Genomic DNA, 6,000 nt, shown 5'->3' on the forward strand with positions numbered 1-6,000 from the left:
TCTTCCTAGAGACGCAACCCAATCAAGAGTGGTTGTTAAACTGGATTAGGTGATGACATGTCTCCACCCATTTGGGTGGGTCTTGATTGGTTTACTAGAGTCCTATAAAAGAGGAAACATTTTGGAGAATGAGAGATTCAGAGAGAGCAGAGAATGCTGCAGCACCATGAAGCAGAGAATCCATCAGCCAGTGCTTTGGAGATGAAAAAGGAAAATGCTTCCCAGGGAGCTTCATGAAACAGGAAGCCAGGAGAGAAAGCTAGCAGACGACGATGCTGTGCTCGCCATGAGACTTTCCATATGAGAGAGAAACTGTGAATGTGTTTGTTATCTACATTCCTGGATGAGAGAGAGACCCTGGAATTCATCAGCCTTCTTGAACCAAGGTATCTTTCCCTGGATACCTTTGATTAGACATGGTTTAATTGGGACATTTTCTTGGCCTTAGAACTGTAAACTAGCAACTTATTAAACTACCCTTTTTAAAAGCCATTCTGTTTCTGGTATATTGCATTCCAGCAGCTAGCAAACCAAAACAATCTCTCCATGTACAAAGAGTTTCCAATCAGCTTTTTAGTGTCCCATGTAAATTTGAAGATGGCCAAAAATCAGCTGATTGTTTAAGCTGAAATATGAAAGGTGGAGACCAAACAGGAAAATAAAGGACGGTATAGAAAAAGAAGCAATGCAGAAAAAATAAACCTTAAAGAAAAACAGCCTTCAGAGAAGTGAGAGAAAATATCAAATTCATGAGAAAAATAAAGAATGCTATAAAAAGTATGGAAATTGGTAAACAATACAGACATGGTGCTTTTTTTTTTTAATACATGCTATATGGCAGGGATCACATTTCATTCTTTTTCCATGTGAGTATCTCCTTATTGCAGCACCATTTGTTGAATTTTTCTTTTGTTTTTCATTTGTTTGTTTTTTGGGGAAGCACATGAGCAGGGAATTGAACCCAGGTCTCTCACATGGCAGGCGAGAATTCTACCACTGAACTACCCTCTCAGCCCCTACTTTTTTATTATTATTAGAGAGCTGTTTTACCAGCACATGACTGCATTCTGAATAAAGTAACAGGAAGGAAAATATAGTTCTTAGCAATTTTGATTAAAACTTAAAAATAAAAAATACACTGAATTATATATTTGAATGTGGTCAAGGGGGGAAATTTTAGGTGGTGCATATGTTCTAGAACAAAAATTAAAAAGAAAAAACATAGTACTGTATAGCATAGTGAACTCTTGTAAACAATAATATAGTTAATGGTACAATTATAAAAATGTTCTTTCGTGAATTGTAACAAAAGTACCACACTAATCCAAGGAGTTAATAATAAGGTGTTATAGAGGAGCTCTTATTTTATGCCTGCTTTTTCTGTAAACCTACACCTTCTCTAATAAAATAAATAATAAAAGTTATGCAGCAGATATTTGCATCCCATTATGAATCTGATGAAAAGAAATATCGGCAGTACAGATGGAGTCCCTCTGTGACTCTCCTTTGTTGAGTCTTCAGTTCCTTGAACCTCAGGGGTGATTATTGCCCTAAATGTGGTATTAATGATTTCCATTTGTGTGTATGTGTTTAATTCAAATATCCTTCTAAAATGGCTCCCTAAAATCCCTTTCCCCTGATACACATGCCTGTGTATAATCTCCTCCCCTTGAGCGGTCTGGATTTAGTGACTTGTTTCTAATGACTAGCAGATCACTTTCAAGATTAGGTTATACACCATAAGCACATGGAACCTTGAGTAGGGCATGAGATCTTGTAGGTTTGCCCAGAGTGATGCCCTGATAAAGCCCAGAGTGATATGAACAGTGAATAAAGAAGTGTTTGCAAAGTTCCCTTGGGGGAATGATGAGAAAGGGGGAAAATTCAACTTCCCCAAGTTGAATTCTTGATATTCTCACAAGCAATGGGGACAACCAAAGCAATAGGCTGTGCCCCAAATCTTAGGGTTTGTTCATATGAAACGTAACCCCACAAAGGATAGGTCAAGCCTACTTAAAATTAGGCCTAAGAGTCACCCTCAAGAGAACCTCTTTTGTTGCTCAGATGTGGCCCCCTCTCCAGCCAACACAATAAGCAAAGTCACTACCCTACCCCTGTTCCTGGCAACGTGGGTCAGAAATCCTAGAATGAGCTGGGACTCAGCATCAAAGGATTGAGAAAACCTTCTAGACCAAAAGGGGGATGAGAGAAGTGAGACAAAATAAAGTGTCAGTGGCTGAAAGATTTCAAACAGAGTTGAGAAGTTATCCTGGAGGTTATTCTTACGCATTATACAGATATTCCCTTTTTAGTTTAAGGTGTATTAGACAGGCTAGTGGGAAGTGCCTGAAACTGTATAGCTGTGTTCCAGTAGCCATGTTTCTTGGAGATGATTGTATAATGATATGGCTTTTGCAATGTGACCATGTGATTGTGAAAACCTTGTGTGCGATGCTCCTTTCATCTATGGTACGGACAGATAGTAAAAAATATGGATAAAAAATAAACAAATAATGGGGGAACAAATGTTAAAATAAATTTTGAGTAGATTGAAATACTAGTGAACAATGAAAGGGAGTGGTAAGGGGTATAGGAAACAAATACGGGAACAAAGGTTAAAATATATTGGGTAGATGGAAATACTAGTGGTCAGTGAGAGGGAGGGGTAAGGGTATGGTATGAGTTTTTTCTTTTTAGTTTTTTTTCTGGAGTGATGCAAATGTTCTAAGAAATGGTCACGGTAATGAATATATTATTATGTGATGATATTGTGAGCCATTGATTGTACACCAGGTATGGAACGTTCATATGTTAAGAATGTTTCTGTTTGAATGTTGTTTTGTCGATAAAAATATTTTTTTAAAAAAGATTAAGTTATAAAAGGCTGCGGCTTCCATCTTGCTGGTTTTCTATCCCTGGCTCTTCTCATGTGCTTGTTCTGTTGGGGAAGAACATCTGGCCAGGTACCGAAGGTGACCTCTGACCAACAGCCAGCAGAGAACGTAGGCTCTCCATCCAACAGCCCACGAGGAGCTGTGGATCGGAATTGTGCTGCTGAATTATCTTGGATGTGGAGCTTGTCCCATTTGAACCTTAAGATCACTGTGGCCCCAGCCATGGTCTCATGAGAAACCCTGAAGCAGAGAACCCAACTAAGACATGGCTGGATTTTGCCCAGATTCCTGGCTTATAGAAACCCTGAAATAATAAATGTATGCGGTTTTAAGCCACCAGGTTTGGGGGTAATATGTTACACAACAATAGATAAGTAGTACTTATATCATGTATCTGTGTCTGTATTTAGATGTCCATATCCCTATCCCTATCTCTACTCATATTTTTTTCTCTGTATCTCAACTATTTATCTATGTCTATGTCTAGATATAACCTTGAGACATTTGTGAGCTGTTTTGCATGCATCCATGTTGAGACAGGGATGAAGAGTGTGGATAGAGTGCTATGCTTTGTGTGTTCTTCAGAAACTTGCTTTTTTCACTCCACATTGTGTTTGAGGAGCCCATGCTGCATGGCAGTCTGCACATTAGCATTTCGGGTCCCCCCATTAGTATTAACTCAGAACTAACACCCTACGGTCCCTGAAAGTTTGTGTATTTCCCTTTTACCAAGGAACATTACTCTTGTAAGTAGCCTCAGGTCTCCCTTTGGGGGAGCCTAGGAAAAAGGCATAGGAGGTGTTTTTTGATGTTTATCATACGGTCCCAGCTAAAGGGTTCTGGCCTTTCACGATGCTTCAAGTCTGAGCCTTAACTCAGCACTGAGAGTTGGTCAGCAGCCATGATTCTAATCATGATTATGATTACTAAATTATTATATAGCTATTCCTCTTAACTTTCTGGTATATTGGAGTAGACAGAGGGAAATACCTGAAATCTTTAAACTGTAATTCAGCTTCCTTGAACTCTGATAATGATTGTATAGTCTTTATCTTGTGCCCTTGTGATTGTAAAACCCTTGTGACTAAACTTCATTTGTACCCATTTATCCAGTTTTCCAACTTTAGAGTCTTGTGATCACTAAAGGCAGTGCCTAAGTTTTATTAATGAAGGGTCTTGGGTCAGCCCAGAGCTAACCCACCCCAAGTCCAAAGTTATCTTGATAACCAAACCTGGATCTAACAAAAATGGGCCCACCTGACATGCTCAGTAGCTTAGACTTTAACCTATAAGTCACCTATAGCTCATAATATTAAAATCATGCCCATCATCATATTAAGACCACCATTTTCTTATTATGTTCTGTGACTAAGCATGTTAATCAATCTGTGCAAGCTCAATAATTAAATCACCTCTAATTACGTCATTTGGGGCCATTATGCTCATTACCCTAAAACCTGCCCATCTTTTTTTCTTTTTTAACTTTTAGTATAACATATATATACAAAGCAAAGAAATTAAAAAGCAATAGTTTCCAAAGCACTCTTCAACAAGTAGTTACAGGACAGATCCCAGAGTTTGCCACAGGCTACCATATGATCCTCTCAAATTTTTCCTTCTAGCTGCTCCAGAATATAGGAGGCTAGAGAGTTTAAATATTTTTTTATAACCGCAATCAACTTTTTCCCTTCTTTTTTTGTGAAAAATAACATTTTTACAAAAAAGCTATCAATTTCAAAGCACAGCACCACAATTAGTTGTAGAACATATTTCAGAGTTTGACATGGGTTACAATTCCACATTTTTGGTTTTTACTTCTAGCTGCTCTAAGATATTGGAGACTAAAAGATATATCAGTTTAATGATTCAGCAATCATATTCATTTGTTAAATCCTATCTTCTCTGTATAACTCGACCCTTACTTTAACTTTTCTACCCTTCTCTTTAGAGGTGTTTGGCCTATGGCCATTTTAACTTTTTCATATTGGAAGGGTCTGTCAATAACATGGGATAGGGAGATGGAACTATCTGATGTTCTGGAGAGGCTGAGCCCTCTAGGTTTCAAAACTTATCTGGTCCAGGGACCCATCTGGAGGTTGTAGTTTTCTGGAAAGTTACTCTAGTGCATGGAACCGTTGTGGAATCTTATACATTACCCTAGGCATTCTTTAGATTGGCTGGAATGGTCCTGCTTGGGGTTTGGAAGGTTATGATAGGTAGCAATGTCTAACTGAAGCTTGAGTAAGAGCAACCTCCAGAGTAGCCTCTCAACTATATTTGAACTTTCTCAGCCACTGATACCTTATTTGTTATACTTCTTTTCCCCTTTTTTGGTCAAGATGGAATTGATCCTACAGTGGCAGGACTAGATTCATCCTTGGGAGTCATCTCCCACCTTGCCAGGGAGACTTTCACCCCTGGATGTCATGTCCCACATAGGGGAGAGGGCAATGATTTCACTTGCAGAGTTAAACCTGCCCATATTTTAATGCTATAAAACTATCAGAATTACTGTAGTTCATGGAAACAGATTTTGGAGCCAAAAGGCCATCTGATCTCCTGCTACATGCCTAGCAATAAACTTTTTTCTCTGTTTGAAACCCCAGTCTCAGGAATTGGTTATTTGAGCACACAGGCAAAAGAATCCATAGCCTTTGTCCAGTAACAGTACCTTAGAATGTGACCTTATTTGAAATAGAGTGGTTGAAGATGGAGTCAGTTAAGATGATGTGATACTGGAGAAGGCCATTCAGGCCCCTTAATCCAGTATGTCTGGTGTCCTTGTAAGAAGGGAAATAGAGACACACAGGGGAGAATGCCATGTGAAGTCAGAGACAGATTGGAGTGATGCATCCATAGGACAAAGTACACCAAGGACTGCCAGAGACATTGGAAGCTAGAAGAGGCAAGGAGGGATTCTCTTCCCTGCAGGTTTCATAGGGTGGCTGGCCCTGCCACACCTTGATTTCAGACTTCTAGTCTCCAGAACTGTAACACAATACATCTCTGCTGTTTTGAAACATCCAGCTTGTGGTACTTTGCTGTGGCAGCCTCAGCAAACTAAGACAGTGTCTTACTTGTTTTTGTAACTTCTAGACTCACAAAG

Source organism: Tamandua tetradactyla, chromosome 1, assembly GCF_023851605.1.
Source record: "Tamandua tetradactyla isolate mTamTet1 chromosome 1, mTamTet1.pri, whole genome shotgun sequence".
Taxonomy (NCBI): Eukaryota; Metazoa; Chordata; class Mammalia; order Pilosa; family Myrmecophagidae; genus Tamandua; species Tamandua tetradactyla.